A 25,016-nucleotide genomic window follows, 5' to 3' on the forward strand; every position below is an offset into this window, starting at 1 on the left:
TGTTCAAGGACAATGTGGGGTACGTGGTGGGTACAACTTCTTTGCCTACCTAGGAGTAGGTGGGTGGGTGCTATTGGGGCATCGGGAACAGATGCTAGCTTTGTGCAGTGTTTATGAAGAGAAAGGTGACAGACTTGGTGTGGCAGGCAGAGGAGCCTGAGCAGGTGCTCATCCTAGGAGGTATGGGGGAGATGGGAGGAGGAAGCTTAGCTGGGAGGGACTGCGATTCCTGAGTATGAAGCTGGGGCAATCCAGATTGACTTGTCCCCTACCATGGACATTCTGCCTGCAATCAGCCCTCTGTCACCACAAAGCTCTCCTCAAGATCACTTTCTCCCCAAGATCCTATCCCCTATCTCTATTTGCCAAAGGAAACCTCTCTTACTTTCAGGCCTTGGTTCGCTCTGTTCCTCAACCTGCAATGTTCTTTCCAACTTCTTCGACACCCTACTCCTCCGTATCTCTTCTCAGCCATCACCTCTTTCATGGAGCATTTCCTAATTTCAAGGGAAGAATCAGTGCCCCCCCACTCCCAGGCTCTCCAACACCTGGCTCACGTTTCTCCTGTTGCTTACTTTGTTGCAATGCTTCTTAGCTGTTGATGCACCTGCCTCTCCCACCCACTTCAGTGAAGTGGGAACATTCTTTCCCCTCCACCCCTGATGCATCCCAGGCATACAGTCCAGCTCCTGAGCCTTTGATGGACATGTTAAAGGTCAAACATAGGTAAGTGTCAGGTTCTCATGGCTTTGGGGTCTCTGAGAGGATAGACTAGATCCAGCTAGAAGCTTCTCAGCATAGAGAAGATGGCCAGGTAGAACCCCATCCAGGTTTGTTATCAGCAAGTTTAGCATGCAGAGGCATGTGCTGGCTTGATGGAAAAGAAATGATCAGTGTGATCACATCACGCAAATGAGTCACTAGTCACAGAATATGCAGGTGGAAGGTTCAGTACCCTCCAGGGACCACACACAAGTGATCACTCATCTAGCTCCCTCAAACTTCATTCCCAAGGTATCCAGGTAGGAAAAAGTACCATCTGGGGCCAGGGCCAGGAATTTTCCTCAGCTGAAAAGCAAACTGTCTATGTAAATAGAAAGAGGCCAGCTTCAGAACATCCAGATGGAGAAACTGAGGCACAGAGAAGAACTCAGGTCACATGGTGTAAATAATTGTTTTCAGGTTGTTTACCAAATCCTGAATTCTTGTTAGGAGTTACCTACCCTCTTACCCAGTGCCCTGTATGCCCCTTGTAACAGGAAGGATCCTTGAAGCAGAGCTCAGTTGCTCATCATGTCTGTGTCATGTTTCAAGGCTTCTAATAAGTATCTTTACCGTCTGGGTTACTAAGTGTTTCTGTTGTTTCCAGCCAAAGAGCCCAGAATGATGCGTGCAGCAAACTCAGGGAACAGACAGGCTCTGCGCCCAGGACTCCCAATGCCTAGTTCATGCTATTTCCATCCCAGCAAGCTGCCTATCCCTCCTGGCCCATCTGTCCACTGTCCAGCCATCTGCGCCCTCGTCTGAGCAGACCACAAACTTAGGAGTGCTCTGGATCCCAAAGAAGGGGCCTGAGTGTTCTCTGGCTGAGGTGTACTCAAATGAACGACTTCCCTTTCATCCCCACTCTGTGGGTGGCATTATGGAGTATGGGACTTCCTGAGACCCAAGAAAGGGAGGATGGAACGACCTGGACAGGCCCACCTAAGGGGCTTGGCAACTTGGCTTTCTGTCTTTTGGGTGAATCTAGCACAGTGACTGGCCTATCCATTTCCTCAGTGTGTGCTTACTACAAACAACTACTGTGTGCAAACCATACAAACACAATGAACACAAGCAACGTAGGAAAAAAGCCAGGCCCATGTTGATGCCTGACAGGAAGTGTTCAGGGCTCCCTGTGGTGCCATCGAGGCCCCAAACAAGGCAGAGGAGTCATCAGATTGATGGAGGAGTGGACATGGCTGTGGGATGGGAGTGGTGTCCAAACAGAGGAGGTCATGTGGGGTTGAGAGAAAGCAGGGCATATTCTTGAAGGAAAGAACATCAGCCTGACAAGGCAAGTGTGGGGAGGGAAGGTGGTGTGGGACGGGACAATTTGCGGAGATGCCTATTGGTGCTGTTTTTCTCCTTATTTTCCTTCTTCTTACTCTCGCTTCCAGAGAGGCAAGACAGACCCATCTTAGCTACTTTGATGCAGGTTTGGTTGTAGATTCCCAAAGCCATGTTCCCAAGAAGCTGTCCTTTATGGTTTTGTGTCTTGAGGAAGGTGGAATCTTCTGGACAAGGAGGTGAGTGCTGAGGATGTGGAGAGCTGTCTTCCTGCCAAGAAAGGTGACGTGGCCACCCTCAACCCTGCGCATGCATATGTGCACGTGCACTGTGGGAATCTGTTCTCCCCTTCTAACATGTGGGTTCCATGTGTCGAACTCAGGTCATTGGGCTTGGCAGTCAGTGTCCTTGTTTGTTAGGCATCATTGGCCCCTAAGTTCTAGCTTATTCTTTAGTTCCTCAGGGGCTATCATACAGAAATAGCGGTTGCCCAGAAACCCAGATGTGACCAACAAAGATACAACAGAGGGAGGAAGTGCTGGTGGTGGTGAAGGCAATTGTGTAGACAATGCTACTTCACAGCAAGGGCCAGGGCATGCTTCTTAAAGGGCCCAAGGCCCTGAATGTTGCCCAGCTGCCTGGGGTAGCTTCAGGACAAATGAGATATCCAAGGACTGTACCCACCCTTGGAGACAATGGGAGAGTATTGTTAAGCCTGCTGGTGTCTGTGGTTTGGTCCAAAGGCTCAGCCTGAACTCTATCTTCTTACTTCCACAGTGATCTGAGTCTCAGGGCCTGCAAAGGGACACCCAAACCCCTACTTTGTTAATCAGGAACAGCAGACATACAGAGGTTCTCTGTTGGCCTTGGATATTACACAGGGACTGAGAAGCAGGGGCCAACGGTGCAAGCAACATGAAGAGACATCAGAGCCTCACGCACGTGGCTAAGGCATCCTGTTCTGACTCCATCTTTAGGGTGAGGGTCCATAAGCATCACTGTGACTCAGCTCAGGCTCTTTGGACACTGTCCGTTCCTTCCCTGGGCCACTCCTGATCTTCCAAATCTATATCATCTGTTTCTCATAGTAGGCTGATGATGATGAAAATCAGGAGGAGGAGTTGCTCAGAGGAGGGAGGGAAGCAGGCAGAGTGTTTTTCCACTCTCCATGCCTGAAGAGGGAACGGACAGTGGCGGCATTGACCAAGGCCCTTTCCTAAGCACTGTGTGAGGCTTTTGGCCCTCACAACAGCCTAGAAGGAATACACTATTACTTTACTTTTCTAGAGAAGAAAATAGAGATTCTGCCAAGTGAAATGACCTACCAAAGGCCACTCACAGTTATAGACCTGCCCCTATTACCCACATTCTGGACCTTTCTCTTCCATGTTCTAGCCCTGGATATAAACTATATCAGAGATAGAAAGATGGCACATTCTAGCAGGTGCTAGATGTTCTTTAAGAAAGCCCTTCCCCAGGTATGTGTGTGTGAGGATGGAGGGAAAGAGGACTGGGAAAGATAACTGGAATGGGGGGAGGACATCTCTGGGATGAGTTAGAAACCTAGAGCAATGGAAACTCCCATGACTCTATAAGGGTGACCATAGCTAAGACTTCTAGCAATAGGGGATACAGAGCTTGAACTAGTCATCTCCTGTAACCAGGCCATACTTCCAGGAGAGGGACTAGGATGCCAATCCAGCCACAAACTCTTCAACCTACAATTTGTCCTACCTAGAAGATGTGCTGGGGTAAAGATGGTGCTGAAATTGGGGGAGTGATCAACCAATGTCTGGCACAGCTGGAGAGGGAGCTCTCATACCCTGAAAGGGAGCTCACCCCTGAATGCCAGGACTCAGAAGTGGGTACTTCAGAGACCTAGGATAGAACTGAACACAAATGAAAAAAACAACAACAATGAAATGCTTCCTAATAACATTCTGCTATATTCTTAGATTGATGCCTAGTCCAACTGTCATCAGAGAGGCTTTACTCTGCACCTGATGGAAACATGTGCAGGGACCCACAGTCAAATATTAGGTGGAACTTGGGGAATCCTGCTGAGGAGAGCAAGGAAGGATTGTAGGAGCCAGTGGAATCAAGGGCACCAAAGAAAACCCACAGAACCAACTAACCTGGGCTCACAGGGGCTCACAGAGACAGAACCAACAACCAGGGAGCCTTCCTGGGACTGACCTAGGTAGGCTCTCTGTGTCTATGTTACAGTTGTATAACTTGGTCTTCATGTGAGATTTCTAACAGTGAGAGCAGGGGCTGTCTCTGACTCTGTTGTCTGCGTTGGGGACATTTCCTCCTACCGGACTGCCTCATCCAGCCTTCATAGAAGAGGAGGTGACTAGTCTCGATGTAACTTGTATGCTATGGCTGTTTGATATTCATGTGAGGCCTGCCTGTATCCAAACAGAAACAGTGGAGGAGGAGTGGACAGGGTGGGTTGGGGGAGCAGGGAAGCAGGGGGGAACTGGGAAGAAGGCAGGAGGGGAAACTTTGATTGGGATGTAAAAACATCCCCCCCCCCAAAAAAAAGGAAAAAAAGAAGAAAAAAAGCAAGCCCTTCCAATAGACAGATGGGGAAGCATGTGATGATTCCCATTTTATAGAAGAAGATACTAAGGCTTGGGGGTACAGTGGTTCTTCTGGGCTCATAGTGTGAGTCAATGAAGGAGCTAGAGAGAGACTCCTGCACCCAGGTCCTGGTGGGGGGCAGCTCCCTGATGTCCCCTGTGGGGGCAGAAGAACTGGTGGATGAGCACCAGTTTCCTAGGAAGCATAAGCCTGCCTTGGGAGGCAGTGTGAGGAGTGTGGATAATGGCAACTATGTTCTATCAGAGCATAGACAGATGAACTTACAGGTCCAGAACCTACTAATTCTTGGATATAGACACAGGTGTGATATGATCTGAATCTTAATAGCCTGTAATGAAAATGAAGAAGGAAAACAACAACATATCCTACTCCCTACCCCCCCAAAAAGATGTTTAGTGAATGGGCCTATCCCCCAAGTTTCAACTTTGTGGTTGTCAAGGTTAAAAGAGGCAATGGCAGAGGGGCAATGGCTCAGCAGAGGACTCTCTCAACACCAGGGAAGTCAGGCCATGGTCCAGGGAGGCTAGGTAAAGACTGTTGACCAAGTGTGGAGGGTGGACCAAGCTGAGCCAACAGTTGGTGGAATCTGAGTCCAGTTGTGATCATTGGACAGTGTGATCATCCACACAGTTGGATGGACCTATGTTGATTATGAATAGTGTGTCAGGCAGGGACTCAAAGGACAACTAAAGGTCTTGAGGGTTCAAAGGTCATCTGGTCTACCTGTGTTTTCTACGACTCTGAAAACATTCCAATCTGCTCCCCCCTCTCCAGGTACACAGTTTAATTTGCGAGGAGAAAACAGGCAATCACAAATGAGAAGGTGTGATCACACCTTCTGTAGGGTGCTGGTGCTGATCACACCTTCTGTGGGGGTGCCAAGATGCTTTCTCTACTTAGACTCTCACCCCATCTCTAATGCCTTGGAAATGCACCTTCCTCTCCACTGGAAAAGTCCCTTTAACTGTTAGCCCGGAAAACACTAATTTTCCCTTTAAGAGAAGTGGGGACTATTTAGAGGGAAGAAAGAGGTCTACAAGGTGTGTGGGGGGAGATAAGGGAGGGTAGTGGGGGATGAGAATAAAATAAATGATATCTGTTTATAAAATACCATAATGAAACCCACTACTCTGTGCTACTAAAAATTAAAGTCCCAAAGCCAGGTGGTGGTGGTGCATGCCTTTAATCCTAGCACTCCGGAGGCAGAGATTTCTGTGAGTTTGAGGTCAGCCTGGTCTACAGAGCAAAATCCAGGACAGGCACCAAAAAACCTACACAGAGAAACCCTGTCTTGAAAAAACAAAACAAAACAAAACAAAACAAAACAAAACAAAACAAATTAAAGACCCTGTTCAAATGTCACCTCCTTCAGAATGACTGCTGATTCCCTCAGGGAGCTTGGTATCCATTTTCCTGTTCTTATCCCTCTGTTCTGTGATCAATGCCCAGGGTCCTGCCTCACTGGGAAGATTTGCACCCAGGCCTATGGTATGGTTATCATGGCCTCCCTTTGACTGGGGTTTACTGTGTGCTGGATCCCACCCAAACACTTCACCTCCTTTCTCCTTTCTCACTCTAACCCCAGGTAGGAAACAACATGCTCCTTCTACACATGTGCATGTAGGCCTGGGGAAGAGAGAGGAGAGAGAGAGAGAGAGAGAGAGAGAGAGAGAGAGAGAGAGAGAGAGAGAGAGGATTATTTGTTCAAGAGCACAGTTGGCAAACAGCAGAGGCAGGCTTTAAACTGTTCCAACCCCAGCCAGGTTCTATTTGAACTGCTTGCTTTATAGTCTTAGATATGAGTGTTCCTTTTCTCACACTTAATCTTAATCAAAAACTAGTTCTAAAAAAGTAAATAAGTCAAAGTGGGCTAGAGTTTGAGTGTAGATGAATGATTTTAGTCACCACAAAAGAAGCAAATGTGAGCCCTTGATATTGCTCTACAAATTAGGGTTCCCAACTGTCTACCTGATTTTTGCCAAGATACCAGACTCCTAGGTATCCATTTCCTCACCCAGTACACACTTTAGAATTGGAGGGCTGTTATGAAGATTAAGTGAATTTTGGGTCCTATACAAGGTTTTTGTATGAGATGTATGTAAAATGTTCAGGATGTGATCACATGAGCTCCTAAAGACTCCAGCTGTTGAACAAGGCCTTTTCAAAGGCAATTGTATAAATGACCAACAAGCAATGTAAAACAATGTCTACATCCTTGGCCGACAGGGAAATGCAAATTAAAGTAGAGATTCCACTTCACTCTAATCAGAATGTCTATCCTCAGGTACCCAAATAGCATACTCCGGAGAGGATGCTGGGAAAAGGAACTCTGGGATACTGTTGTTGGGAATGTAAAGTTGGTGTGGCTGCTTCAGAGGTCAGTATGGAGGTTCCTCAAAAAGCTGAAAACAGAGCTTCCATAGGATTTAGCTATACCACTTTTAGATATTTACCCACAGGAATCTAAGTCAACAGACGATGGAGACAACTGCACACACAAGTTATGGTGGCACTGTTCACAGTACCCAGGTATGGAATCAATGTAGATGTCCACCAGCAGCTGAATGGATAAAGAAAATATGGTGTATACACACCATGGGGTTTTATTTGGTTGTAATGAATGAATGTATGCCATTTGCTAGAAAAAGGATAGAACCAGAGAATGTCATGTTAAACAAAATAAGCCAGACTTAGAAAGACAAAGATCACATTTTCTCTAATAGGTAGAATATAGATTTTTTTTTTTTAAAGGCAACTGGGAGCTGGTGGCACACACCTTTAATCACAGCACTTGGGAGACAGAGGCAGCTGATCTCTGAGTTTGAGGCCAGCCTGGGCTACAGAGGGAGCCTGGTCTACAGAGAGAGTTCCAGAACAGCCAGGACTATACAAAGAAGCCCTGTCTAGAAAAGCAAAGCAAAACAAAACAAAACAAAACAAAACAAAACAAAACAAAACAAAAGCAAGCAAACAAAGAGAGGCATGAAAATAGAAGTGAGGTTAAGTGGGAAGAGGAAGAACAGCAGGAGGGCAGAGGGGGACAAGACCATATAGAAGGGGGTTGAACAGGATTGAAAAATTTTGTGCACACATATGATGGAAATGTCGTAATCACATCCATTGATTGGTACAGATATATGTTGATTTTTAAAAGGGGGAATGCCAATTGTTATTCTTTTGTGTGAGGCTCTGGGGTGTTCTCTAATGACTACAGCCCCTCTCCTCCCATACAAGTGCTGTGGAGATTCAAGGTGAGTCCTGAATCATGCACACCAAAAGGTTTCAATGACAGAACTCTGCTTTGTAACATTTGCCAATTTCCATGGTGTAAACGCTGCTACTATGCTATGATGGATATTCTTGGTTGCTAGCTTGACTATGTCTGTATTTATACAACCCACACCTGTGAGAGATTTTCTGCATGGTTTGAAGTGGGTGAATCCACTTCTACTCTGGACCTTTGAGGTAAGAAGACACACATCTTTGATCTGGGTCTTGAGAAGACAAACATAAACCTTTGATCCAGATCTTAAGGCTAGAAGACACAGGCCTTAAATTCAGGCCATATCTTCTGCTGAAGTCTATATAAGGACATATAAGAAGGAAGCTTTTGCTCTTTTCCTGTTTTTCCTTGTCTTGCTAGCACAGCCATTCCTTCACCGGCATTGGAGCCTACTTCTTTGGGATTCCAGTATATACAGAAGACAAGTTGAGACCCCGCCTTGTGGGACTGAGCAACTACTAGATTCTTGGATTTTCCATTAATAGCTAGCCATTGTTGGATTAGCTAGACTACGGCCTTTAAGTCATTCCAATAAATCACACACACACACACACACACACACACACACACACACACACACATCCCATAAATTCCGTGACTCCAGAGAACCCTGACTAATACAATGATTGATTTCAAGCTGTGACTATGAATGGTTTTGCTGCCAGCCTTGGAAGAAATCCAGAGCTTTGTTCAATTTCTCTATGCCTCAGTTTCCTTATCTGGTGAAAAAACTGGACCTGGCAAATCTGGTAAACTGGACCAACATGTCCAGCTTATGGGATCATATGTGCTAAGTAAACCTAAAAAGATCTTAGAAGAGCACACAGTACCGTAAGTGTTAGCCATCAGTTCTGTTAAGGGGAACCCATGTTTGGCATAATTTCTCTGGCTTTAACAGAGACCCCATTCCCATACTTGGCCTTCTGTCTTGTGCCCTGGCAGCAGAGTTCCTGCCTTCTAGAACTGAGGCCCTGCCTGTTTTGCAGCTCTCTGCTGTCCTCTGGGATTTACACATCACCTCACCACACTGTTTTGTGGTTTTGGTCTCTACCTGCCTCTGGCTTCACCCAGATTTTCCTGACGCTGCTGCTGTGTTGCCGTGACTTGCTATGGAGTAGCTGTGATGATCGCTTCTGGAATCTTCCGTGTTCCTTCTCAAGAGGCTTGGATGCACTTAGAGAGGGGAAGGCTGAGGCCCACCTTGAAGTCTGCCTGCTAGCTACTGCCCCTTCCACATTGGCTCTAGTTCCCATTATGGTCCCACTCTAGCTTCTGAGTAGCCCTTCTGGGGTCAGATTGGTTCAGGCTTCAGCAGTACATGTGGGGAAGATGGGGGCACTTCAGGGTTTGATGGGGGAGTCAGATACAGAGTCAGAGGCAAGGCCCAGGCACAGGCTAAGCAGAGACAGCTTCTGGATTGAGGTTCTTTTGCACCAATATAGGGTGTGAACCAGGAAAAAGATCTAGAAAGGACTGGGAATGAAGATTGAAAGGGTCCTACTTCCTGAAGCAAATTTAACAAAGGCAAGCCAGGTGCTTCCATGTGCCACATGCTTCCCATTCTGTGATTTCCTTAGACAAGCCTGGGAGGTGTCCTAGCTACTCTTCTATTGCTGTGAAGAGACATGATGACCAAGGCAACTCATCAAAGAAAACATTTAATTGGGGGCTTGCTTACAGTTTCATAGGGTGAGTCCATTATCATCATGACAGGAAGCAGACAGGTATGGTGCTGTTACAGTATCTGAGAGCTTAACATCGTGATCTACAGGCAGCAGGCATGTGCAGGGTTGGGGGTGGGGTGGGGGTGAGGTTGGGGGGTGGAGACTGGGCCTGCTGTGGGCTTTTGAAACCTCAAAGCCCACCCCCAGCAGCAAACCTCCTCAACAAGGGCACACCTCCTAGTCCTTCCAAACAGTTAAAAGCATGCAAATATATGAGCCTATGAGGTGGTGGGTGGGGGACGTTCTCATTCAAATCACCTCAGAGGGAGACGCCACCATCCATTTGTAGAAGCTAAAAAAAAATTTAGGGAGATTTAGGATCTGACGTGATGGTCACTCTGGCCAATAGAGAAGACAGGGTGAAGCCAGGCCTTGTGCCCTGGACAGTGGATTCTTTTATTGCTGTGTTTTGGAAACAGCTGTATTCCTGGGGCCCTGGGTGGCCTTCAACAGACATCTCAGTCATGAGTTGACTCTCTCAAAACATGACACACTGGCAATCCTGTGGTCACCCATCTTAAGTCAACCACAGTTCTTTGGGAAAAGGATGGATTTAGACGCTAGAATACTATATCCTACATTTCCCTTATAGGGTCCTGGGCTGGTGTCTTAATTTCTCTGAGGCTCGGCAGATGTGATGGGAGCTGCAGGGATGTGGTGAAGACTAGTAAGCTAATCAGGAAATGCTAGGTAATCCTGAGGTAAACATCCTCACTGTTGTTCCCATTGACACAGCTCAAAGCTTCCTCTCCAGTCTCCCTCTGAGCCAGGGGAGATCTCTTGGTTTTTGCGATTTCCATCAGCTACAAAAGTCAGCCTCCTATTGCCTCAGGCCCTGCCGGGTGTCCCTGCAGCTGAAGAGATCTGCAGGGTGAGAAGGGGTCCCAGCCAAACTCCTCCTCTCCCCTCTGGAGAGCCCTGGCTGTTTCCAGATCCTCAGTCAGACCCAGAGCCCCAGGGAGGAGCAGGTAAAATAATTGGATTCTCCAGGTCCTCTTCCATGATGAAACAGGTCCCTTCCCAGCCATGTTCTCTCCTGCTTCTCAGCCTCTGTCTCCCACACTTCCTGTTTGGATAGGCTCTCCAAGCTGTGGCCTCCTGCCCTCTCTTCCACGACTCACCTTATTGTGTGCCTCCTCCAGGAGGTCTCTTCAGGGAGGCTGCTGTGTGCCACCTGAGCTCTGACTGAATTCTTTCTACAGTGCTTTGGTGGTCTAGGACCTGGTAATGAACCACACCCCCTGCTAGAGCTTCCCTGGTTCTTCTCTCTGTGACTGTGGCTTCTAGGAGCTGTCCAGGCAAAGAAGGAGTAAGAGGCTGGTTTCATCCAGCTTAGGGAGACGACGCAGAGAAGAGAGACAGAGGCAATGCAATGAGCCTTCAGTCCTTCCCTGTGCGTCACATTCAGAAGGAGACCAGAAAGAAAGACGTGAGAGAAGATGGGCAGAAGGAGGAGGGAAGGATGGCTTTTTGAGACTCCGCATTCGGCACTGTTGGACAGATCACGCTTTAAGGTTTTCTGTGGATTATCTTCTGATTATATAACCCCGGGCCCCACCTTTGAAGTTCATCTCCTCCAGGCAGCTTTGCCTGCCTGGTCTCTGCTTCCCTGTGGCTATCTGAGCTGCACAGCTCTTCTTCGGCCATAAGTCCTAGGCTGTGATTCTCGTCTGTGCTCAGAAATTACAGACTTCTTTCCACCACTTTTAAAAAAAATCAGCTTCAGAGAATGGCCTGAGATATATTTACAGTTATTTTATTAAAAAAAATTTACACACTATGTATGTATGTAAGTATGTATGTATGTATGTATGTATGTATGTATGTATGTATGTGTGTGTGTCTGTATGTATCTGCCTGTCTGTCTTTCTGTCTGTTTATCTGTTTATTGTGTGTGCATGTGTATGGTGTACTTGCAGAGGTCAGAGGAAAACTTTTGGAGTCATATGGATTCCAGGCACAGAACTCAGGTCAAAGCTTGTCTGCAAGCAGTTTTACTCACGGAGTCATCTCATTGTCTCCCTCCCATTGTTAGTCTTGAATTTGTGTTTTTATGTTTATTTATTTTTGTGGTCCTGAAGACTGAATCCAGGGCCTCTTAGATGCTATTAAAGTACTTACCACCTAGATAATCCCCAGCTGAGTGTGCGTGTGAATGCACGTATATACATAAAATGCTTATTTTTATTTTATGTGTAGGAATGTTTTGCCTGTGTGTATTCATGTGCACTGTATGCATGTCTGGTGCCTATGGAAGCTAGAAGGTGGTGCTGGAACCCCTTAAGATGTTATAAGTTGCCATGTGGGTACTGGGAATCAAACCTGGGTCCTGTGCAAGAGCAGCCAGTGCTCTTAACCACTGAGCCATCTCTTCAACTGCCGCATACTTTTTAAATTGTTCTGTTTTTTGGAGACACAGTTTCTCTGTGTAACAGCTTTGGCTATCCTGGAACTCACTTTGTAGACCATGCTGGCCTTGAACTCACAGCGATCCGCCTGCCTCTGCCTCCAAGTGCTGGGATTAAAGGCGTGTGCCACCGCACTTGGCTTGCATACTTGTCATTTTTTCTCTTTTCTTTCATTCTTCTTCTCTCATATATTGCATCCTGACTACAGCTCCCCTCCCTCTCCCCTGCCTGGTCTCCCCTCTCCACATTCCACTCTGGCACCTCCCATCTCCCCCAGATCCACTCCTCCTCTGTTTCCCATAAAAAAAAAAAAAAAAAAAAAAAGAGCAGGCCTCCCAGGGATATCAACCGAACATGGCATAACAAGTTACAATAAGACACAAACCCTCATATCAAGGCTGGATGGGGCGACCCAGTAGGAGGAGAACAGTCCTAAGAGCAGGCAAATGAGTCCGTGATACTCCATACTCCTACTGTTAGTCCCACAAGAACACCCAGCTATACAACCATAACATATGTGCAGCGACCTAGCTCAGACCCATACAAGGCCTGTGGTCACTTCAGTCTCTGTGATCCCCTATAAGCCCTTCTTAGTTGATTCTGTGGGCTGTGTTCCTGTGGTGTCCTCAACCTCTCTTGCTCTTGCAATCTCTCTCACCCCCCACTTCTACAGGATTCCCCTGCCTCAGCCTGGTGTTTGGCTATGGGTCTCTGTATCTGCTCCCATCTTAAATTCTGTTTGTACCTGAACTAATTGACAAAATACACTATAATAATATCCAAATCTATGTATATCGTTCTAGTGACACAGAACTGGTTCCAGTCTCTGCTCTCTACTAGCCTGCAATCTAGTGAGTAGTGCCAGATATGTACAAAGTGAAAGCTGAGGATGCCGTATGGGTGTGTAACTGGAGTCTGGGAGGTTGCACAGACAAGAGCTGAAAGACAAGGAGTCCCTAGAGAGCAGGGAAGATGTCTGGGGTGGGAGGAAGCAGGACACAAAGACTTGGTGAGGTAAATGGGCAAGAAGGGGCCACTCAGTGTGTCTGGAGGCTGGGCAGAAGGATAAGACACTGATTTGAGCCCAAAGGCCACTTTCCTCCTGGGGGTGTAAGGCAGATGTTACTATTCTAGTTGGCTTTTAAAAGTTAAAACCCAAACCAATGTCACTGGATCCATTTGTGTGGGTCCAATTACATGGATGGCCCTCAAAAAACTACTTCCTAATATAAAATATACCACCTATGACATGATTCTATTTACATAAAGATCCAGAAGAGATAAAAATCCTCCCACAATGATAGAAATGGGAATAACTATTGTCTCTGAAAGCTGGAGGTTAATGAAACATATACCTTTTTATTTTTTAGACATGGGAAGAAATTTGCTCTTCTGATTCCATAAAAATAAACCCATAAAAGCAGCTGTACATTATGCATGTAACACATGAATAGCATCCTTAAAGCATACAAGCTCATAGGATTGTAAAGACTCAGTAGACCATTGTGCATCTAACTGAATATAAAATATACCTTAAGATTATATGTGAGCAATCTTTAATAAAGATAGGGTAAATATAGGGTCTCATGTATTTCAGGCTGGCTTTGAACTTACTATGTTGCTAAAGGATGACCTAGAACTTTAGCTCCCCTTCCCTATATTTCCCAAGTGTTGGGATTACGGGTATGCACTACACACCCAGTTTATGCACTGCTGAGAACTGAACCCAGGGCTTCATATACACCAGACAAGTACTCTACTGACTGAACTACATCTCTATCTCCACTACTCTTCTTTTTTTTTTTTTTTTTTTTTTTTTTAATTCCGAATAGAGTCTCACTCAGACTAGCCTTGAACTCAAGATCCTCCTGCCTTAGCTTCCTGAGCAGTGAGGCTTGCAAACTGGTACCACCAGGTCTATCTGTAAGTTCTCAAGTCTTATTCTCATGACACACATTGATATGGATCACTGTTGCCAGATTGCTTTTCTGGCCCCTAATAGAGCAGAGTGATTCAAGGGCAAGGTCCTCCAGGTCATGCTGATTGCCAAGGCTCCCATGTCCACCTTGATGCCCAATGCAGTAAATACCTGCATGCTTGAATGAATTCCACCCACTACGATCTCTCTTGAGAACATTCTTTTTCCACCCACAGTGCCGTTAGATCACAATAATTCTTCAGAAATGGAGGTTGCACTCATTTGTAACCTGTTCCCCTTTCTTCCTCTCTTTTACCTCCAAGATCATGCAGAGCTCACACAAGATTTACTTGTTTTAAATTAATGGCTTCTTCCCCCACCCTTCGTTCCTAAGATGTCCATGGGAGGTCTTCTTCATGCTAGGCAAACAAAAATCTCTTTAAAAAAAAATAAATAAAAGAACCCCATTGCTTCTCAAAAAGTTAAACATAGAATTACCATATAAGACAGAATTTCACCTGTAGGTACATACCCCAAAGAACTAAAAGCAGGGGCTTAAGCATACCCTCTCCTAGAACTCCTTGATCACGTGTCTCTCTCTCTCTCTCAATTTTCTCCAGGATCCAGCTCTTGTGTCCTGTGTTTTCTTCCTATTCTAGGATATGGAGCCAAAGCATCTGCTAGATTCAGATGGGGTTTGGACCAGGAGGTTCAGACAGTCTATGATTCTAAGACCAAGACCACTTGTCAACTTGTTCCCCACAAGGTGCCACCTCACAGCTGGTCTCCTGTTCCCGGGAACAGTTCATGTTGGTAGCTGACCAACATATTATCTGTCTGCCTCACACTCAAAACTCATCTGAGGGCCACAGCAGCACTGTCAGCTGCATAGACTAGAAGGGCTTAGTGTTTCAGTACCCTGGAAATCCAAATCCTACCCCACTAGAAAAAGGAAACTAAGTTTGGGAGACAGGAAGAACCTTTCCCAGGTCACTCAGCCATGAGTAAGTTTAGGGTAAGAACACACATACACACACACACACACACACACACACACACACACACACACTCACATACACACACATACACACACACACCCCTACAGTTGTGCCAGTCTATATGAGTGCATGGGTAATTTCTGGTGACCTTTTGTTTTTGGCATAAAGTCCTATATAATTTAAATTATCCATACATGCCTTGTTTAGTTTAATGCACAAGAGCTATATATGGCTGGCTACCTTCTAGAGTCTTACCCTTGACACTTGTAGATTCATTTAAATAACTAATTAGGTACCTAAAGTAGTCATACTTCTCTAAATAATTTCTATGTCCTGTTGCTCTCTCTGACTTTTTGTGATCTGTCATTTTACTGATGATGATAATGCCCTGTCCTGAAAATCTGTGCCTTTGTGCAAGAAATTAGTGTCTTCAGAATGTCTCTTAGAAAAATGGTGGAGGGTGCCGGAGTTAAACAGGAGTAAATGGGAAATGAACAGAAGAATGTTCCTTTGTGCTAGAAGTAAGAACAAAGACCTTGAATGTTACATTTTTAATTGTTTTTTTGCAGTCATTTTAGGTATGTTTTTTCTACTTGGTTTCAGTCATGAACAGTGTTTACAACATCCAGACAGACTGAAAAAGACACAACGATTTTAAAAGATGTTTGTGTGTGGGTGCATGAGTACCATGGTCTATACATAGAGATCAGAGGACAACTTTGTGGAGTCATTTCTCTCCATCTTTACATGGGTTCCAGGGATCAAACCAAGGATGTTAGGCTTGCATGGCAAGTAATTTTTCTCTTGAGCCATCTTGCTGCCCCAAATACTGGTGTTTGACTCAAGTTACAACACAGGCATTCAAGTCCTCTAAGTTGTATGCATGTGCCCATACTACAAGTTCACTATATCCTTACTTCAGCACAACATATTTATTGATTCATCGAACTCTAAGATATGAAATTTGGTGCATGACTGGCCAGGTCCAACAGTTATCCCCTCAATGACTATATATAGTGAGCCACTGTGTATAGCACTAGGGTTGTTTTGCTGGTCACTAAGAACACACAAATAGGACTCAGGTCCGCTTGGACTCATTAACACCAATGTATTATAGGTCTCATTCCTCAGACCTATAAGCAGCCGCATGATGGGCCCTGCCCTCTTTTGCACACGTTTCTTTGCCAGAATTCTCCCTTGCCTATCTCATAGCAACATGGAGCTCCTTGGAAATACCCATTTATTCTTACCCCAGGGCTCTTGCACATGCAACCTCTTCTAGAGATTCCTGCTCTCTCTAGCCTCCTCCTCACTTCCTTCAGGGCTCTGTTTGGATATCAACTCCCCAAAGTCAGCTTTGTTTAAGGAGCATCTCTTCCTCCACCCTCATCTCCACTTACTCCTCATCCTGCTTTATCCTTTTCCAGAGCACTGCTAGCCACCTCAATTATTTTATCTTTGCTTAGGTTTTATTTTCTGTCTCTCCTGGGCTGATATAGGAAGTCTGTCTTTTGCAGCAACACATTCCTGGAACTTGCAACAAGCCAGCACATCACGGATGTTTCTATGCATCAAGACGACGAATGGATGAGCTACCTCTTGACAATATCAGGTGGTTGGCAAGCCAAGCTTTGCATCAGGAGTCATCAAGGCTCCCATCAGTCACTCCTGCCTTTCCCAAGTCTCCTTCTCCCTCCATTCAACCTCAAAGCCTTGCTGTGGCTTACTTTTTCTCTGAAATGCCCACATCAGGTCACTTGTAGGTTTGGGTGACAATTTGGCCTCTTGCTGATGCCAGATCCCTTTTCTATCCATTCTTGCAACCACCACCAATCAGATCCTTGTTATCTCTCACCTAGGCCACTGTCATCTTTTCCTACTTGAGATCCCTGTCAACAGGCTATCCCCATCCAGCTTGTCCTCCATGTAGCAAGATTGATTACATCTCTCCTTGACTCAACAGTGAAAGTCCAATTTCTTGGCTTGGCACTCAGGCCCCAGGACCTGCCTTCACCATGCCTTCCTTGTCATGAATTGGTTTTAACTCCTGGCTTCAGTGGGGATGGATTGCTTCCCAGTTTCTGACCATGTTCTAAGTCCTTGAATCTGTCCACCCTCTGCTCAGGCTGTTTCCATCTCTTGGAAACACCCCATCTGTCTTCTAATACAGGCCATTCAGACCTAGCTCAGGTGCTGCCTAGATTCATGAAACTACCTTGATTCTCAAGAAGAAGAAATCTGCCTTCTTGTAAACTCTTCCCTGCCTGCTTAATGTGGAGTTGATGATGCGTTCAACATCACTGTTCTACTGTGTAGAGTAAACACAAATGACCAGGGGTAAGAAAAGTCTGACATCATGTAAACATTAACTGTTAAATCACTCAAGCTAAATAACTGCAAACTAACTGGTGAACTAAAGTACTGCTCCACCGGAGTGTTGACAAGGATGTCTTACATGGCTGAGCACTGTACCAAGGCATAGATCAGCAGAAAGAGGACTAGCTTTAGGGAGGAAGACTGTGGTGACCTAGAATCCCTCAAATGATCTCAAGATGGGAACAGGTAGGGGGCATATCTGTAAAGCTAAGGTACTAATGTTGTGAGTATCAGTCAGTTCTTGAATTCTCCCTCTGTCCTGGGAACTCTGCTCAGTAGCCTATATGCATTATTTCTTTAAGTCAGGAAACATTCCCTCATACAGTAAAAGGAGAGGAAACCAGGCCCAGAGTAGTTACATAAAAAAGTGTTTTCCCCTCCCCCACAGCTCTCCCCAACAAATACTTCAGAACTGAAAGCTATCCTGAGCATTGGAGAATTCTCCTCAAGGAGAGTGCGCTGCAGAGAGGTTACAAGGAGCTTTGGAACTGCAGAGTTGTGAGGAGCTGGGCGTGGGACAGAGATCTCCGGCTCTCAGGGTGGGGGCTCCTGCATACCCCAAACCCATGGGCCATAGCTCTTTATAAGTTCGTACATATGGTGCCTGTTGGGAGCAGGATGTACCCTACACAGACTCCAATGTCTCCTGTGGCTGCTTCACAGCCACCTTTGCCCTGCTCCGTGCTAGCCTGCTTATCTCACTCAAGGAAGCTTGAACTTGAGACAGCCTCATGCCCCTAGAGACTGCACTTGGTCCTCCTATCCTATCCTATCCTATCCTATCCAAACGCTCCAAGGTGACCAACCTCATCCTTTCTCCCTCCAGTTGTGCTTGTACCCACCTCTCAGGCATCCTCTGTCACCAGATAGCCCACTCTGGATGAGGACACCCCGCTGCCCTTGAGGGAGCTCAGTGTAGCTGTAACTCAAGCTTCCCCAGAAGTTTTCTCAGCAACATCAAGAGGTCACACTTAATAAGCAGCAAGAAAAAGGAGTGGGGACCTGGGGACCGCCACAAAGGCCTAGTTGGATGAGCAAAGGAGGGTGCTTAAGCCGGAGGGCAGAGTGACTGCCAGGGAGGGCCTGCAGTCAGCCTAAAGTTGGGCAAGAAGATGAAGCCTGGAATGCCACATCACCTAGTTCAACTGAGGACCCTCAGGCTCAGTGACTTCTGGAAGAGCTGGGACTAACACCCTGGGATCTAATTTCTGCTTCATTCTCCTAAATTACATTCCAAACCACGGAGTGCTTACAAAACAGAGCCCTCTTTGAGGTGTAATGAGACAAAGTAAAGTACCCCCTCCCATTTTTTAAAAAACAGTAAGGATAGCAGGAAATGAATGGAATCTTTAGCTTCAGTTGGGGGAAGGGCCAGCATTACCAAGATTCACCTGGCACACTCACGTGAATGTCTGGGCTCTGGGGCTTCATATGGATAGGGTATGATTGTGTAGGGGAGGAAAATGAATATAAAAACCAAGCACCCCAGATTCTGATGCAGGCTTTGCTGCTAACTCTCTGGTGACCTTGGCCATGCCACCTCATCCATCAGACCTCAGTTTCCCTGTCTGTAAAATGAAGCTGTCAAATGAGTTCCTTTGGCCCTAAGATCCTACCTCTCTCTCTAAATTGATCCGTGCTGAGGATTGTGACCTGAGCTTTTCAGGAGCCCGGGCCTCCTCCGGGAGGGGTGGGGGAAGCAATATGTCGGGGGAGGGGAATGCACCGGGATTCTATTTTGGAAATGGGTGGCGGATGGCTAAAGAGTCGGGGGAAGGCACAGTTTGGAGATCAGTAGGCTAGCTCCCATCTCCATATCCTCTCTGGGGGTTCAGACTCTGGAGAGGCGCTACAGCCTAGAGCTGCACACCAGGTTGGGCCGCAGAGGCTCGGACCTGGACCACTATCTGGATCCCTCCCTGGAACCACGCAAGAGCGCGGGGAGCGGCGGCCGCTCCCTCCGTGGTCCCCAGCGCCAAGCTCCCTCCCTTGCATGGGGACCCCACTTCCAGTCTCCAGGGCTCCCCACGGGGGGCGTGGCGGGGGCGGGAGCGGGCTCCTGAGTCCCGAGGTTGGAGGAGGTGTTAGTTTTGCTGCCGCCCCAGAGGGGACCCCATACCAGTGCCTCCGGGCTTCTCACACAAAGGCGCCCACCAAGGCGCCGCACTTACCGGCCAGAACGGGCTCCAGGCGCCGGCGAGCGGACAGGCAGGCTGGCGGGAGGATGCGCGCGCGCGAGTGTGCGTGTCTGCGTGTGTCCCTGTCTGTATGTGACAGGGGCCGTGCGGAGCTCGGTGCGTCTGCGTGTGCGGGGGCGTCCGTCTGTCGGTCTGTCCGCGGAGCCCTCAGTCCCGCGCTCCTTGCGCGCTCCCTGCCCAATCTCCCCACCAAATACGTCTGGGCTGCGGAGTCGCGGGCGCAGCTGCGGGGTGTGCTTGGCACCCCCAGACCCAGCTCCGCCCCGCCCCCGGACGGGCTTGCGCCGCTCCGGGGGAATTGCGCAGGGCTCGCCCGCTTGGCGGGGTGGGGGTGGGGAGCTCTGGCATCGCCTAAGGCTCTAGGGGGGCTCACCACAGACCCTTAACCTCGGATCCCATCTCCGGCGCCCCCTCACCCGCAGCAACTATGTGCGGAGTCCCCACAGGCGCCGCCCCTATGCCAAGGTTGTCTGGACTAAGAGGGCGGGGGAGTGGGAGCGCCGCATCCATTTCATTCATGATTTTCTTCTCCCGGGAGCCCCAGGTCGGGGCTGCGCGACTACGGCAACCGCCAGAGGGACCCCACTAGGGTTGTGCACATTGAATCTGGAGCAGGATGGACAGACAGATAGATGAGGATAGAGGCAAGCTAGACAAAGGGGTCAGAACTGGGGTGGGGATGTGCATGCACAGAGGGGGTGCTGTAGCACTTCCTGCAGGATGCTGGCACCTGCACCCGTGGAGACGCCGCATACCCGGGCGCTCAGGACCTGTTCCAGGACTCGGAGGAGGCGCCTGACTTCCCACTCCTTCCTTTTTTGTCTTTGTAGAGCAAGAGCAGGTGGATACCTCATTCTCCACCAGGGTTAGAGCTCCTGACTTATTCAGCGGGGCAGGCACCATCTGCTTTGCTTTCATGTGGGTACCAGGGTTCTGCGGGCTGCTCTGGTGCAGCATATTCCCAATCTTACCTTCTCCGGGGCTGGTTCCTGACATCTCATCCCACTGGAGGCTCTGTGAGGCAGTGGACTGCATGCGCAGCAGTTTTACATGGCGAAAATGAGAAGCAGCATGCAGCTACTGAGGAGAACGGTTCCAGTCACCGTTCTCTGTAGCTGAAATTTCCGCTGTAGCCTCCTTACTAGTCTTCCATCCTTGGCCACCTGCAGCCGGTTCTTTACAGAGCAGTCAGGGTGATCCTTTTGAAACGTTCACCAGACTGCATCTGTCCTTGGTCGGAACTCTCACAGTGGCTGCCCATTGCATCCAAGGGAAAGCTAAAGCGCATACTACAGCCAGGGAAGGTCTTCATGAGCAAGCGTCCTTTTCATGGTCTAACTTCACTTCCTGCCCTTCGCTCCTTCCTCCCAATCTGTGGCCATAACCAAGATGGCAGCCAGGCAGGCCCCAGGACCTTTGAATTGTTAGTCTTTCTCCTCCAGAAAACCACATGGGTTTCTTTCTTCTTTACCCGTTTAATGCGCTACTTCAACGAGGTCTTTGTGATGATCCTACTTAGGCTTGCAGGCCTGCTCCTCGTATTTTACTATTGCAGATCAAAACCTTTATTTTTGTGTACCTGGAGGCGCTCCAGTTTCTTAGGCCAGCTGCCACTTGACTGCAGCCCTGCATTTCGCCACTGTCACCCAACTGCTGTTTTCCCATCTCTAGGCCATTGACCATGCTGTGCTTTGGCCTGTAATGCCCCCCTTCCCCCGCCCCCCGCACCTCCGTGCCCTGTTTTGCTCAATTTTCAACATTCCATATCACCTCCTCCTTGGAACTTGGCATCTCTCTGGTCATCTTCAGATCATTCTTCAGGTGGCAATCTGAGTGAAAAGCTGCATTGGTCCTTTAGCCGAATGCCTACAGTGGCTCTCCATTTCATCCAAAGGATAGCCAAAGTGGTGTTTACTTTCTGTCTGGGGTGATGGAGTCTCCTCACCTTTCCCCCAGGAGCACTCTAGACTTTCAGACTTTGCTCTCCTGATACCCTCACAGAAAAGCCCATCAGTCTGTGTCTGAAGGTCAAGAATATTGATCAGGAGGAGGCCATACGCTGGGCCTTGATTGACCTTTTATTCTTTTGCCTGTGAGGAACATAGAGACAAGCTAGGCCTCATGTGCACTCTCTCAGAATGTCCTTTCCAGGAAGTGGGGGTGGGAAGAAGGAATCAGTGTCAGATAATACTCCAGGACATACTCCCCAGCTGCCTGGGTGTGTGGGTGGGGTGCATAAGGACCTGCTGCTCTACCCTGAGTGTATCAGCACCATGGTGGACTGTCAGGTTGAGCTCCCCCAGACATCATCAGTGTGACTGTCAGCTGTCAAGTGCCTACTGTGTATGGGGCAGTGCTTTGTATATTCCCAGTGTATTGCTTTGTTTAATCTTTGTGGTTACTTAGGTGAGTGGTGGACATTTTTTGATATGCCAATAATCTGAAGGAACTAGAAAGAATAAGTAACTTAATATCACTTAAGAGGTATGGCTTTCAAATGAAGCTCTAGTCAATTCCAAAACCAGCTGTAACTCCACCCTCAGGAGATCCAATTCCATCTTCTGGCTTCTACAGGCATCTACACTCACATGATATATGTTCACACAGACCTACATATAATTAAAATAAAAATAAAAATAAAAAAAGTAATCAGGGCTCAAATAATCTTTGTCCTTCGCTTCTTGCTGGGGTCTCTATCAAGCAGCTTGTTCACCTTGTGCCTGCCATATCCATCCCTATGAAGACTTTGGATTTCCATGCTCTCTAAGGGTTACTTGGTACAGTCAACATTCGTGGAAGACTTTGAAAACTAATGTGTTGCTGTCCTGAATTCTATGCTTTCATCTACACAAGCACCCTGGGAGGTGTTGTTACTCTCAGTCAGGAATTAGAGGCATTGAGGAGTTCAGGGACTTTCATGTCACCACCGAGCTCAGTCACTTATGACAGGAAAGAGTCTAGCCTATGTCTCACAGTTCACAGAGCCAACATTCCGTCCTGTAACTCCATCAACATGGAAAGTGACCTCATCTGTTTCCTCTCTCTTTCCTGATGGGGAGGAAGGGCAGTTCTCTGAGGCCCACGGCACTGAAGCTGCTAGAAGGCTGGATGATCTAGGGGGTTATTGAGTCATTTTGTGTGACTCATTTACCCTCTGTTGAGGGAGGAAGAAGGGTTTGAGAAAAAGAGAGAGGAGAGGAAGGAGGGGGAGGGAGGGGCCAAAGATAGTTGGAGAGAAACGAGGATGTCTTTTGGTGGCTTTTGATGGGCTCTCAGGAATCAGAATCAATATTTCTTGCTTTTGGCCTCACTTGCAGTTCAGTCTGCTGGTAATGAAATGCTTTGCTTCTTTGTAAATGTTCTCCTGTCCAGATTTTTATTTGTTTACTTATTTATAAACTACCCCAATCCACAAAGGATCTGAGGTGGCTTACCACAGAAGCAGAAACCATAAACAATGTTAAAATATCGATAAAGATAAAGAACCAGGACCAAGAAAAATGTAAATAAATGTTAAGAGACCAGAGCGAGGCTCAATAATTACAGCTGATTTTATTGAGTTCTTCCTGTGTGCAAAGGAATTCACCTGTGTTATCTCACTAACTCCTGAAAAGAGCCCAGTGACGTAGGTGCTATTAATATCTTCAGTTTGAAGCAGGGAACTGAGGCTCAGAGGAACGGAACACCACCTACAAGCCATGTACCCTGAAAGTGGTAGAGTCAGTGTTTGAAGACAGTTTGGTACTGGGATCCTTGCTCTTACCCACTGTACTTCCCAAGGGACAAAGGACCTTGAGTTCATCCCCAGGGACTCCTAGGGTGCTGTCATGAGGGTCAGATTTGGGTCTGAGCACATTGGAAGCTAAAAAGAAAGGAGGATAGTCTCTGTGTAGGTACAACTCATTTTCTTAGAGCTGCTGAAGTATCAGTCTTTCAGTGAGGCGACCCTCCGTGACTGCTTTCTCTAGTGAGCCCTTCCTGACTGCTTTATCTAGTGAGCCCTTCCTGACTGCTCTCTCTAGTGAGCCCTTCCTGACTGCTCTCTCTAATGAGCCCTTCCTGCTCCCTTTGGCTGTTCTGATCTGCCTTTAATTTTTCTTTTATGTTAGTTTACTTTACCTCCTGACACACTGTGGAACTTGTTTATAAACTATATTGTAATTGTGTACATTTTATATGTATTTCTTATGAGACTCTATATGAATAAATTTATGAATTACAAATTAGATAATTTATTTAATAGTAACTATTAAATTTTGTAATTTTTATTATTTTAAGTGTGTGTGTGTGTGTGTGTGTGTGTGTGTGTGTGTGTGTGTATACCTGTGCCCTAGAACCTGAAGAGGCCAGAGGTGTTGGATCTCACTTGTGAGCTGCCTGATAGGGGTGCTTGGAACTGAACTCAAGTTCTCTGAAAGAGCAGCGTACACTCTTAACCACTGAGATATCTCTCCAGTCCCCAATAAAGTCATGATTTAATGTCTGTCTTCTCTTACTGATTCCAATGATTTCCATGGGAAACATCTCTATCTGTTCGTATCACTGATATACTCTAGGTATCTAGCTGTCTGACATACACAAGGTACTCTGAATTTTTGTTGAGTGGCATTGCAGAATAGACCAATATACCTGGTTGCCAGTGTAGGGTACTGCTTTTGTAGCTCACACTTCCTTTCTGTTCCTCTTTACTTACTCACTTCTGTAAAGAATTTGAGGTGGCTCCAGCTCTCAGGCCTGAGAACAGGGTTTCAGGAGCTTTCTGAAGGCAGACTCTTGAGGGTTTGTGTATCCAGTGACCTTAGCATCATTATCAGGTAGGTCACTGTTTAAGGCTCCTACAAAGCAAATGGGTGAATGAAATTATGAACCTCATTTTGATGGGATCTCTCAATAAAAGTTTAGGTGTTATCTGGACATTAAAACCAACAAAGGTGACTCTTTGAGAGGGCTAAAAATGCCCTGGTGCTATAATCGTCAGGGTTTGGGGTTAGACCTGACACTGTGATAGAGGAGACCAGAGACTGAAAAGCACAGCTTTTATGTGAATCAGTTGGTCTCCAGGGACAGCAGATCACTCCCGGAGTTATATTTCTTGGCTGCAAGCCTGAAGGGTGAAAAGATGACCAAGGTCATTCTCAAGCTTTCTCAGAGGAGAACCTTAGCTCAGGATAGATCATTGTGGTGTATATAATTGGAGTGTGTGGTGTGATCCCCCTGTCCCTAGTCACTACAGATTAGGCTAAGCCTTTGGGAATGGCAGAACCAGCCTGTCAGCTCAAAGTGAAGGTTTAGGTTACTTGGTTCCTGATCTCAGAATGTAATATCAGAAATACTTACTCACATCCAGGCATGGTAATCCTAGCACCCCAGCAGTAGAGGTAGGGACATAGGGAATTCAAAGTCAGCCTTGGTTACATAGCACATTCTAGGCTAACGGGCTATGTGAGACCCTGTC

At 47.0% G+C, this 25,016-nt stretch overlaps 1 protein-coding gene across 2 annotated transcripts in view; it reads right to left on the minus strand.

Moving 5' to 3' along the window:
• The window catches only part of Ptpn5 (protein tyrosine phosphatase non-receptor type 5), a 63,496-nt gene extending 42,551 nt beyond the window's left edge, over positions 1-20,945 (minus strand). For both annotated transcript variants that reach the window (XM_036181713.1, XM_036181705.1), the window contains exon 1: positions 20,533-20,945. The gene's annotated coding sequence lies outside the window, so the exon portion shown is untranslated. The remainder of the gene's footprint in view (positions 1-20,532) is intronic.
• Between the last annotated feature and the right edge of the window lie 4,071 nt (positions 20,946-25,016).

Source organism: Onychomys torridus, chromosome 1 (assembly GCF_903995425.1).
Source record: "Onychomys torridus chromosome 1, mOncTor1.1, whole genome shotgun sequence".
NCBI lineage: Eukaryota > Metazoa > Chordata > Mammalia > Rodentia > Cricetidae > Onychomys > Onychomys torridus.